The sequence below is a fragment of the Capricornis sumatraensis genome, chromosome 1 (genome assembly GCF_032405125.1).
Source record: "Capricornis sumatraensis isolate serow.1 chromosome 1, serow.2, whole genome shotgun sequence".
Classification (NCBI taxonomy): Eukaryota; Metazoa; Chordata; class Mammalia; order Artiodactyla; family Bovidae; genus Capricornis; species Capricornis sumatraensis.
Genome location: NC_091069.1, coordinates 149597881 through 149610987, shown reverse-complemented (window position 1 = coordinate 149610987; position 13107 = coordinate 149597881). Strand labels below are relative to the sequence as shown.

At 44.3% G+C, this 13107-nt stretch overlaps 1 protein-coding gene across 5 annotated transcripts in view; it reads right to left on the bottom strand.

Annotated features, from left to right (window-relative positions):
• Positions 1-13107, bottom strand: part of ST3GAL6 (ST3 beta-galactoside alpha-2,3-sialyltransferase 6) — a 125550-nt gene that overhangs the window by 85517 nt on the left and 26926 nt on the right. For 3 of the 5 annotated variants that reach the window (XM_068973841.1, XM_068973882.1, XM_068973865.1), the window contains exon 1: positions 3986-4042. The exons of 1 other annotated variant lie outside the window; for it this stretch is intronic. The gene's annotated coding sequence lies outside the window, so the exon portion shown is untranslated. Of the gene's footprint in view, positions 1-3562; positions 3654-3985; positions 4043-13107 lie in introns of those variants that run through there. One more of the 5 variants, XM_068973857.1, reaches the window with a different exon arrangement.

Genomic DNA, 13107 nt, shown 5'->3' with positions numbered 1-13107 from the left:
AAAACCATTCTCTGCCCCTTTTGTTGCCCCATCAAAGCAAAGTGACTGTGACCCAAACAAAGCACATGGTCATGACCGTGACCCCCAACCACACCAATTCCAGGCCTGCTTCCACACGCCATGGGGGTGAGAATAACATTGCTTCCCTTAGAGAAATCACCAGCTTCCTTGCCCTTTCCTCTCCTGGAGGCCTTATTCTTTCATCTCCCACAGATCTTTCCATCCCCAATCACATAAAAAGTAAGTCAGTGTTTAAAGAATTCTCCAAAAACCAGCATTACTCTGTGCAACTGGATGAAATGATCCCCCTAGCACACTGCATCTCAGGTAAAAGGGGGAAGAAGAGAGACCACAGAAGAGACTCTTCACTCAGCTTTCTAGTGTTCATGATGAGAAATTTCCTAAAGGTTGGGTGCTTTCCTTCTCCCCAAAGGTCCAGGAAGACGAAAACCCCAGTCAGATGCAGAAGGTTGTGGTAGTAAGTGGTAAGCTGCCCATTCTTCCTGGGATGACCAAAAGATCTCCAAAAAGAAAAAAAGAAATGTGGACACAAAGAGACTGAGATCCTACTGCTCCTCACTCTCTTTTATCCTCATAATCTCACCCGCAAAATATCATTGCTTCTTAGCCTGACCGCATGTCTGGCAGCCAAGTTCCTGACCAACTCAGTCACCATCAGGAGAAGAAACACCTGCTACCCCACTACAGTAAGAACTGTGCTTCTGACACCCTGACATGGAACCATAAATACAGCTTTCTACAAAAACACTGTTATGCCCAATGCACACATCCTGTTCTGTACATCAAGTGCACTCCAAATTAAACACTTTAACCTCATTAGGGTTCAACTGGAAACTGTGGTGTATGCTGTTATCCACTGTAGTTAGGATAAGCAGGAGAGAGAGATTTGTTTCAACAGTGACAGTGAGGATGTAGCCCTGCGAAGATTTCTTCCAGGCAAAAGGGAACTTCCCTGAAAATATATTCAGAATGAAAAGAACATTCAGAACATAAGCTATTGGCAATAACAGGCCCTGGTAAACCTGGCCAGACACAACCCACACAAGGGGCAAGTCAAAGACGTGGAGAAGACAGAAGATAACTGTTCAGAGCCTGAAACTAACGAGAGGAAAGACAAAGTATGTAGAGCACCTGCTCAAGAAGCCAAGCCTGAAGGGTAATTAAATAGGCGTGTTCAGATAGGAGAGGGGGGTACAAGTGAGCGGGTGCAAGGCACAGGAGAAAGACGTGCAAATGAATGGAAGAATCTGTGAGGAACATCTGCTACAGCGGCTTCCTGGGAACCCTGCAAGGCAGCAGTGAAGCAACCCTCCTGTGATCCAATCTAAGTCACTTAACCTTGGGCAGTCGCAGTTTTTTGTTTTTTAATTATAATATAAGGTCAAGCATTCCTGTCTCCTAGGGTGGTTGTGAAGATTAAATAAACTAGCACAGGTGAACTCAATGGGGATCACACTGGGAACCACCTGAGTTTTGTACTTTCCTCTCCTCCTTGATAAGCATCACCTAAAATGCACTTAAACAGGTCTCTGGTCCCCAATCTGAATGCAGCCACAATGGAAAAAAGCCTATTGGTAATCTGCGTGGTTAGCAAATGATGCTTATCAGAGAAACATGAGAAGCACAGCATTACTTCATTTCTCTCTCATAATATTCCATACGATATGGAACACAGAAATATCTCCAACAGAAGCAAACAGCTGTCACTATTATTTAAAATGAGAAAACTTGAAAATTACAATTTTCACAAAAGACAGACTGATTTTTTTAAATGCTATGTCTCTTAAAGTCATTCTTCTGCCAACACTATTTCTATTCCTTTTGAGCTCCAAAGATTTGTATTGATTTGGGGCATAAGATGGAGAAGGCAATGGCACCCCACTCCAGTACTCTTGCCTGGAAAATCCCATGGATGGAGGAGCCTGGTAGGCTGCAGTCCGTGGGGTCGCTAAGAGTCGGAGGAGCCTGGTGGGCTGCCGTCTATGGGGTCTCACAGAGTCGGACACGACTGAAGCGACTTAGCAGCAGCAGTAGCAAGGGCATAAGAACAAACTGAGTATCTCCAACAAATCTACTGAAACAATCAAAACAGCAAACTCATTCTATTACTCCATAATACGGAGACACGGTACACCCTGAAACTGTGACAACCAGGGAGGGACTTGGTGAAAATATTGCTCGAGAAGCCCTGTGAGAAGGCCCTCCCCCTCCACGATTAAGGACCGCTTGATGCCAGAACAGAAATACAGTTTGGAGAAAAGTTCTCTTCTCATAAACCAAAGTTGCCATTATCTAAAGTGCTTCCGAGCCAATCAGCCTCATTCGGAGACACAAACTAGATCATCTAAGAGTGGCTCTTTACAGATTTTCGTACTAAAAGTCGGCGGTGAGACTAAAAGGAAGGGAAAACAAATCAATTTACGAATGTCAAATCATCATGTTTCAAATGTAAAATAGCCTGGCAACCTGACCAGATCTTCCCAAATAAGTAACATCTCCATGTAAGTCAAAAGATAATTTCTCAGCCTGCAGCCGGGACAGGAAGTTTTAACACCAGAAAGTCAAATATCAAAGCTAGCCTTGTAAAAGCAGCTATCAGAAACCACGAGACTAGCGTGAACATGGGGCCAGAGGGCGAGGAGCTTCTGGTAGATTCGCAGTTTTCTTAACTATCTACCTAATTACAGTTCTCAGGTGGCGGACCTCTTAAAGCACGTGTAACTTTTGGATTTAGAATCTGCGGCTTCTGTAGTTTCTGATACGTTGGCATTCAAGATGTCTTTTTCATCACCACTCCCAAGCACCGTTTTTAAAACAACATCTTCGAACAGCAACCCCACCCTCAACCCGGTCCCCAACCTCTCTCCCCTCCCTTCCACTGAAGACCTGCACCCCCCCCCAAGAAAGGTGCTTTGGGTTTGTTTTTACTTTCTGAAAACTGCCTTTTATAGATTCTCTTTCAAGCCCAAATAACACCACCCAAGGGGCTGAGATCGCCAGGGAGCTCGGTAGCATTCGGCCTCAAAACCACTAGTTTCTTCTCCCCTTTCCCCAGAATTAACGGCAGGCCAAGTCCCTGCAATTTTCTCGCCGCCGCACTTTGCGCCAAATCGCCTCAGAGCTGGTTTCTTCAGGTCTAGTTCCACTGTGGCGGGAAGAAGGGTTGCTCGTAACTTTTTTCTAAGGTAAAACGAGAGAACCTTCCAAACCTCTCGCCTCCGCTCGCGTACATCCCCTTTTACAAGGAAATAGTAGTGAGCGAGGAACCCGTCACCCCCGCCGGCCAATCCAGTGCCCAGCGCCCCAGCCGCCCTTCCCGGGGAGCACCCGGGTCCGCGGGCCCCCCACTCCCTGAACCCGGGGCGCGGGGCAAGCGCACGCAGGCTCCTGGGGGTGGGAGGGTGCATGGAGGCGCGCCGCCCGGCCCCTGATCCTCAGCCTCAGAGGCAAAGCCCGCGGATCTCCCCGCACCCCCAACCTCCCTCCCCCACCCTCCCCCCGGCGATGCCAACCCGCAGCGAAGCGGGCCGGGGAGAGTTACCCGGCGAGGCCCAGGCGCGAAGACCGCAGAGGCGCGCGGGGCTCCGGGGCCGGGAGCTCGCCCGCAGCCGCTCGCTCCAGCCGGGTGCTGCCTCTCCCGCGGCAGCCGCAGCATCGAGCCGGCGGAAACCGGAGGACGGTGGCTCGGCTCGGCGGCGGCCCGGGAAGGAGGCAGTCTCCCCGGACCCGGCGGGGGACCAGCGAGGAGTCCGAGGCGCCAGGCGGCGCGTGCGCTGCCCACCGCGCCCGGGGCCGGATCCTCGGCGACTGCGCCGAGCGCCTCCGGAGTCGCGAGGAAGCTCCTCCCGCGGCAGCGGCTGCGGCCGCCCCCGAGTGCGCGGAGGAAGGTGCGGGGCAGTGAGGTGCAGAGAGAGCCGCTGGGGCGTCCCCGGGCGGGCAAGGCTGGAGCGGGCCGAGCCCCTACCTTTCTGGCTGGCGGGACTCCAGCCGCGCGCCCTCCCCGGGCGTCCCGGACAGGAAAATCACCAAGGGAGGGCCCGGGGAAAGCGGCGGGTGGCTTTGGACGAGGTAGGAGGATCGGGTTCCACAGACAAGGAGACACTCCCTTCCCGCCCCGGTTTGTTTGGAAAGCTGCAGGGGCGAAAGAGAGGGGCGGCTAGGGAGCTTCCTCCTCCCCGCCGGGCTGGCAGGCGGCAGAAGTAAACACTTTTTGCTTGGCTCGGCGGGGACTTGTGTGACACGAGGCGGGGCAGGCGGTTTGGTCCCCAGCAGAAAGGGCGGGAGTGTCCAGAGAGACCAGAATTTCTGGGCTCTGCCCTTCAAGGACAAATGTGTTAGTGCTTTTTATCTTTTGGAGGAAACGATTCGTTAGGGGGAAGGAAGACGAAATGTGTATTTGCTTGCTGAAATAGGTCTCCCTTGAGAAATGCGTATACTATAGTGATGATACTTGGACAGCTGTAATTTTTACATGTCAGTGTTTGTGAAATAAAAAATATGCCCTGGGAGAAGAGCCACAGACTTGGGTGCAGTTCAGAGTGAGTGACGTGTCCGGCCCTGAAACAAGGTCCTTTGTGATGGACCTTCTGGTGTTAGTGTTAATTTTAACAACGGCCCTAGGAGGCAGCATTTGTTATTTTCCCAATTTTATCAAAGAATCGGACACGGCTGAGCACACACGCACAATCAAAAAACCCAGACAGTTCAGGAAGTCCCCAACCCTTACCCTTTCTACAAATTGCCTTTGTAGTAACCCACACAGATTTTGTAATTATAAAGGCGGTACTTCAGACATCTGAGTGGTAGTGGTAGATTAGTTCCTAAACTGTGTCTGACTCTTTGAGACCCCATGGACTGTAGACCTCCAGGCTCCTCTGTCCATGGAATTTCCAGGCAAGAATACTGAAGTGGGTTATTTCCTTCCCCCAAGGGATCTTCCCCACCTCACCCAGGAAATGAACCTGGGCCTCCTGCATTTCAGGTGGTCTTCTGCATTGCAGGCAAATTCTCTACCGACTGAACCACAAGGAAGAGGGTATTTGTCCAACTGGGGGCCCATTTTTCGTGAAGTTACTTTGCTCTTTTAGGTTCTCCTGAGTTTATTACCTTTCTTATGTTCATCACCTTCAGAATTAAAGCAGTGATTTTACCTCCTACTCTAGCTTTCCTAGGACTTTTTTTTTTTCTTAAAGATGTGGACCATTTTTTGTTAGTCTCTATGGAATTTGTTACAATATTGCTTCTATTTTATGTTTTGGTATTTCGTCCCCAGGGCATGTGAGACCTTAACTCCCTGACCAGGCATTGGAAGGTGAAGTCTTAACCAGTAGACTGTCAGGAAAAGTCCCTTTCCTAGGATTCTTGAATCTGCAAAGTCATGTGCTAAGGGAAGAGGCAGTCCACTATTCTTAGGTGACATTTGTGCTTCTTCATAGTCAGTAGTGGCCAAGAAGACACTACTCACCATGACCTAGTTCAAATTCCACTTCCTCCTCTGGCTTGTGTAACCTTAAACAAGTGACTTAACCTCAGTGTGCTTCCCTTTGATCACGTGTAAAGTGAGAGAGTACAGCCTCTCTTCAGGGGTTGTGATGAGGATTAAAATAGATGATGAAGTAAAGAGTTCTTGGCACAATGCTTATCACAAAAAAACATCAATCAGGAAGTATGAATATTAACTACCAGTTCTTTCCTACCATGAGTCAGCTACCCTTCATGTATCATGTCTGTTCCTCCAATTCATCCTGCAAATCAGAATAATCTTATCCCAGAAATGACGAAGCAGAGTCAGGAGGTTACGTAATATGCCCAAGATCATACCAACCCATATTGGAGCTGTGATTTGAATGAAAGTACCTAGAACCAAAATCAGCTCTCTTTCCAGAATGCTTTACCTGTTATGTAACCATCTGGGCAGGTGCTTTTGACATGTCAAAGATTTTTTTTTAATGCAGAATACATTATTGCATGGGCACATGATTGCAACTATGTAAAATTTTTGAATTCTTGTGGAAGGTAGTAAAGAATTAAGCAATTAACTCAGCCTTTGTGTAGAAGATTTATTCTAATAAAGTGGGAGGGGAAGAGCCAGGAAATAGAGAACTATTGGGACATGCAGGGTCTTTTAAAGGTCCTTGAAATCATAATATTTAGGCAGTGTACACATAGGGTTCGCCCAGTTTGCTAGGTTTGTTTCTTGATTATAGATGGTGTGATCTCTTTGAATTAAAATGACATTGTTGGATGGGATGTATCCCAGGGTATACAAGGACTGATGAAAGCCAGGTTCCCCACACTACCCTGGAGTGCCATTCAGCACTCTGGAGAATCATAGTCTAAAGTTCAAGAAAGTAGTATTTCTTCCTGACCCCAATATATGATCTGCCTTCCAAATTCTCACACCCTAGCCCAAGCAGAGGCTTTCTTGGCATGATTGACATAGGACTGTCTACTCTATGCAGAAGACACCTGCTTTTAGGGGCATGCTCTCAGCAGGTCACATCAGATCATAGTAGATGAACCCCAGGACTGGAGATACAAAGTGACAAGAGACCTCTTTCACACAATATCCTCTTAAGTTTATGGCGGGGGGGGGGGGGGGGGGAGGGGGGGGAGGGAATGTTTTCTTTAACATCCTCAATATGCCAGCAAATTTGGAAAACTCAGCAGGGGCCACAGGACTGGAAAAGGTCAGTATTCATTCCAATCCCAAAGAAAGGCAATGCTAAAAAATACTCAAACTACGACACAATTGCACTCATCTCACACACTAGTAATGCTCAAAATTCTCCAAGCCAGGCTTCAGCAATACGTGAAACGTGAACTTCCAGATATTCAAGCTGATTTTTAAAAAAGGCAGAGGAACCAGAGATCAAATTGCCAACATCTGCTGGATCATCGAAAAAGCAACAGAGTTTCAGAAAAACATCTGTTTCTGCTTTATTGACTATGCCAAAGCCTTTGACTGTGTGGATCACAATAAACTGTGGAAAATTCTGAAAGAGATGGGAATCCCAGACCACCTGACCTGCCTCTTGAGAAACCTGTATGCAGGTCAGGAAGCAACAGTTAGAACTGGACATGGAACAACAGACTGGTTCCAAATAGGGAAAGGAGTATGTCAAGGCTGTATATTGTCACCCTGCTTATTTAAAATACATGCAGAGTACATCATGAGAAATGCTGGGCTGGATGAAGCACAAGCTGGAATCAAGATTGCCGGGAGAAATATCAATAACCTCAGAAATGCAGATGACACCACCCTTATGGCAAAAAGTGAAGAGGAACTAAAGAGCCTCTTGATGAAAGTGAAAGAGGAGAGTGAAGAAGTTGGCTTAAAACTCAACATTCAGAAAACTAAGATCATGGCATCTGGTCCCATCATTTCATGGCAAATAGATGGGGAACAGTGTAAACTGTGAGAGACTATTTTTTTTTGGGGGGGGGGTCTCCAAAATGACTGCAGATGGTGACTACAGCCATGAAATTAAAAGACGCTTGCTCCTTGGAAGAAAAGTTATGACCAACCTAGACAGCATATTAAAAAGCAGAGACACTACTTTGCCAACAAGATCCGTCTAGTCAAAGCTATGGCTTTTCCAGTGGCCATGTATGGATGTGAGGGTTGGACTATAAGGAAAACTGAGCACCAAAGAATTGATGCTTTTGAACTGTGTTGTTGGAGAAGACTTGAGAGTCCCTTGGACTGCAAGGGGATCCAACCAGTCCATCCTAAAGGAAATCAGTCCTGGGGAGTTGGTGATGGACAGGGAGGCCTGGTGTGCTGCAATCCATGGGGTTGCAAAGAGTAGGACGCAACTGAGCAACTGAACTGAACTGAACTGAACATTCTCAAGGCTTGGGGATTCAGTTTTAAACAGTACCTGGCTGAGACTGAACTTGACCAACATACAGTCCTTCCTCCAACTCTAGGTAAAGATCCTGCCAGCTCTGTCTTCTGATTATCTTGTGGTTGTATCTCCTACAAGCAATTATTTGTCACAGTGGTAAAAAAAAATCTGCCTACCAGTGCAGGAGATGTAAGAGACACTGGTTCCACCCCGGGAAGATCCCCTGGAGCAGGTAATGGCACCCCACTCCAGTGTTCTTGCCTGGAGACTTCCATGAACAGAGGAGCCTGGTGGACTATGATCCATGGGGTCGCAAAGAGTCAAAGCCGACCAAGTGACTGATCACAGGGAACTGAGACCTATCACACTACCTGGTGCAGCCAAAAAGATAAAAAATTTAAGGATATGTGGATCTCAAAAATAATAAACCAGTGTGCAAGGAGTGTAAATCTTAACTTAGAGCTATGACTCTGCCAGCGATGTAGAAAATGGCAGTTAGTACTCTCAAGCAGAACCCTAACTTCTGCAACATCTCTATTCCAGAGCAGGGTATCAGCTACATGTTTGCATACATAAATAGGCATTGTATTGTTTTCCCCATGAGTGCATGAAAAAGGAGTTCAAGTCTACCAGAAAGCTTATTTGCCACTTCATAAATGATAGTGTCTCCTGATTGTGCTAGTCCTGTCAAGGTTTCAGAGGTCTTAGTGGCTCAGTAGTTATCAGGGACTGCGTTTACTCTCCTTCGACAAGCCAGCAGAGGAGGGTGGAACTGGGCTTCAAAGTGTTCTAAGCACAGCAGCATGTCAGTATCTATATGGTGGGAGGAACGATTAAGACAGCTGATGGAAAATGATTGCAATATTATTAAAAATGGTTAATATCCAGAATAAATTAAGAATTCCTATGGATCAAAAAAAAATAAGACAACCCATTTAAAACTAGAGCACAGGACATCAGCATGCAATTCACTGAAGAAATACAAATTATCCAAAAACTTGCAAAATTTTTAGTGTCTTTTTTGTTTATAATTACACTATGTGAGAAAATCTAGACAGTAGTGAGAAATCAGATAAGCAAAAAAAAAAAGGGGGGGGTGGTGGTGAAAGTGTTAATGAGAACTCCGCTAGCTATCCAGTGCTTAAGAATCTTCCTGCCAGTGCAGGGGACATGGGTTTCACAACTATGCAGCCCAGATGCTGCAAGTACTGGAACTCAACTGCTCTAAACTCCGTGCTCCATGACAAGAGAAGCCACCATAAGGAGAAGCCTGAACACCGCAACAAAGACCCAGCACATCCAAAAATAAAATAAGCGAATCTTTTTTTTCTTTTAATAAGTGAGTTAATGAGTTTCTGGCAAAGGTGGCGAGGAATCTTTTCAAGTAAGTGTAAAGAATTACTTCCTTTTTAGAGGGCAATTTGGTGGTTGCTATCAGATCAGGAAAGGAGTATGTCAAGGCTGTATATTGTCACCCTGCTTATTTAACTTATATGCAGAGTACATCATGAGAAACGCTGGGCTGGAAGAAGCACAAGCTGGAATCAAGATTGCTGGGAGAAATATCAATAACCTCAGAAATGCAGATGACACCACCCTTATGGCAAAAAGTGAAGAACTGAAGAGCCTGTTGATGAAAGTGAAAGAGGAGAGTGAAGAAGTTGGCTTAAAACTCAACATTCAGAAAACTAAGATCATGGCATCTGGTCCCATCACTTCATAGCAAATAGATGGGGAAGAGTGTAAACTGTGAGAGACTTTATTTTGGGGGGCTCCAAAATGACTGCAGATGGTGACTGCAGCCATGAAATTAAAAGACACTTACTCCTTGGAAGAAAAGCTATGACCAAGCTAGAGAGCTTATTAAAAAGTAGAGACATTACTTTGCCAATAAAGGTCCGTCTAGTCAAAGCTATGGTTTTTCCAGTGGTCATGTATGGATGTGAGAGTTGGACTATAAAGAAAGCTGAGCTCCAAAAATTTTATGCTTTTGAACTGTGGTGTTGGAGAAGACTCTTTAGAGCCCCTTGGACTGCAAAGAGATCCAACCAGTCAATCCTGAAGGAAATCAGTCCTGAATATTGATTGGAAGGACTGATGGTGAAGCTGAAACTTCAATATTTTGGCCACCTGATGGGAAGAACTGACTCATTTGAAAAGACCCTGATGCTGGGAAAGATTGAAGGCAGGAGAAGAAGGGGATGGCAGAGGATGAGATGGTTGAATGGCATCATAGACTCAACGGACATGAGTTTGAGTAACTTCTGGGAGTTGGTGATGGACAGGGAGACCTGGTGTGATGCAGTCCATGAGGTCGCAGAGTCGGACAGGACTGAACGACTAAACTGAACTGATCAGATGTAAAAAGTTGTTTGGGATTTGAATTTCAAAACCCTCGTTAAAGTTCCTTGACTTTTCTCCCTGCAAGATAGTTCTGGCCTCAAGCCAAGTGATTTAGGAATGAAGATCAGAAGAGAAAGGACCTGAGATCTCTCAACCAACTCCCAGTTACCCCCTCAATAAAGAGGGTGGCCTTCCTGATTGCTGGGTAGCTCCCTTCACAGCACCCCCTGATGGCAGGACAGCCCCTCCCCCCAATTAGTAGGACACCCCCCGGAGTTCTGTAGGGCAGTGGAGCAGCTTGCTCAGCGCTGTTCAATTCTGAGAAGCATTCAATGCCTGGCCCACTGTCCTAGCAGATATGCCCCCTCCTCATCTATCTGTGAAGATGCTCTGCTAATTTCCAGTCCTGTGACTGATAATTCAAGCAAAATATACAGGTCACTTCACTGAGAGCTCTTAGCCCATTAATAATAAAAATTATGACATTTTAAACTAACACCTTTCTCTCATAATTGGTTTACAGAGCTGAACTTTTGCTACTTCATTTCATGGGAGTGTTGCTATAGGATGGATCCCTAAAAGTGGAATTGCTGGGCAAAGTGTACATAAACCTACACTCAAATAATTATATTTTTTATGTTCAAAAATGTATGCTTAAAAGAAAATATTTTCCATAGCACTCCTGAAGCAGAGTGCAAGGTGGAGTCGTCACAGTGGGCTATGAGTGGCACAAAGGCTTCTCTGTGTTTCCCAAACTCTAGTCTGCTGTAAATGCATGTTCCTTTCAAATCAGCAATTTCATGTTTTAGGATTCCATCCTGCAGAAATAATTACATAGGAACATAAAAATATGTATGGGGTTCGTCACAGAACCGTTACTTGTAATGTTTTAAAACAGGAAAATAATAGAAAGAAGAGAAAGTGATTAATTATATTATGGTAGTATATCCTGGGTTTCTCTGATAGCTCAGTTGGTAAAGAATCTGTGGGCAATGCAGAAGACCCCAGTTTGATTCCTGGGTTGGGAAGATCCACTGGAGAAGGGATAGGCTACCCACTCTAGTGTTCTTGGGGTTCCCTTGTGGCTCAGTTGGTAAAGAATCTGCCTGCAATGTGGGAGACCTGGATTCGATCCCTGGGTTGGGAAGATACTCTGGAGAAGGGAACAGCTACCCACTTCCGTATTCTGGCCTGGAAAAATGAATGCAACTGTTGCAAAGCTATTAGAAATCTGCATATACATACACTAACACTATATTGGCTTTAGAAGTTCTACATTCATAAACCATATTGTGCAATTCATTTATATGAAGCAGAAAAAATAAAGCATCACTGATGTGTGTATATATTTGTGAGTATGTAAGAAAAGGTCCCAAAGACTATGGGACAAAATATTGACAGAGATTTCTTCTAGAATTACAGTGGCAGAGAAAGAAAGGGAAGGAGGATTTTTTGCTGTATACTCTCAATGTTTCTAACTTGTGATATTTATAATGTATATGAGTAATATTTGTAATTTTTAAAAAGACACTAACAAAGTTATTTGTTTGTGTTTGGGAAAGAGAGTAAAAAGAAATGTCAAATAAAAATGCATCCGTGTTTAGGTACAAATTTGAATTCTTTAACTTGGTCATTCCTTACCTGTGTGCTCTTTAATCTATACAATGTGTTTTTCCAATCAATAGAGACCAGATGAAAACAAAAATAAAACCCTTAAGCCCACATTGAAAGAACACAAGGAAAATCTATGTGAATCTTGCTTTTATTTTGAAGTGGGAAAAACTAGGCATGAAAGAAGCTTGAAGAAAAAGGTTAATACATTTGACTTCACAAAAATGTAGTTTCTAAAGATAAAATACACCAAAAAATAAAAAGACAAGCTGGGAAAAAATACTTGCAGCACATATCAAATGGCTTCTCTTCTTATTATGCCAAGAGCTCTTAGGAGGCAAAAAAAAAAAAAAAATCAAAAATTTAGTAGAAAAATAGGCAAACTACATGGAAAAAACAGCACTCTGAGGAGAAAAATACATTACTTAATTAAATATGTATGCCTACTATGTGCCACATACCATTCTAAACAGGTATATATTAATAGCAGTAAAGGAAACAGACAGTAATTTCTGCCTCCTTGGAGCTTACATTCTAGTAAATTTGAAAAGAGTCTTGACTTCACTAATCAAATTTAAAGTTATATATCATTTGCACTTATTGGTGAAAATCGTGATTGAAACTTAGTGTAAAGATAATTTCTCATGCTTTTGGTGCAAATGCAAACTAGTGAGGTTTTTCCAAAGGATATTTTAGTAAAGTCAATTATGATTTTAAACATGAATACGTTACTGTAGAGTGTATACTTTATGTATACAATGTATACTTTATGTATACATTATGTACACTTTATGTGTACAATGCATACTTTATTGTAGCAATTCCACTGATAGAAACTTCTGTTGTAGATACCTTACATAGTTATGCAAAGTTGTGTTTAAGAATTGCCATTTAGATATTGCTTATTAATGGCAGCCCACTCCAGTACTCTTGCCTGGAAAATCCCACGGACAGAGGAGCCTGGTAGACTACAGTCCATGGGGTCACAAAGAGTTGGACACGACTGAGCGACTTCACTCTCTTCTTTCTTATTGCTTATTAAATATACTGAAGAGATACCAGAATGACTCAAACAGCCATTGCTAAGGGATTGGAGTTGTAGGGATCACATATACAAGAGATTTCTGTGTAATCACTAAAACCATGAGCTAGTCCTGCATCTAAAAACTTGGAGTAATGTCTAAGATATTATTAAATTTAAACAGCAAGTTGCTAAACAGGTTGCCTAGTAGGATCCTGTTATTGTGAGATGTAAAAAAAAAAAAGTAATAGAAATAATGAT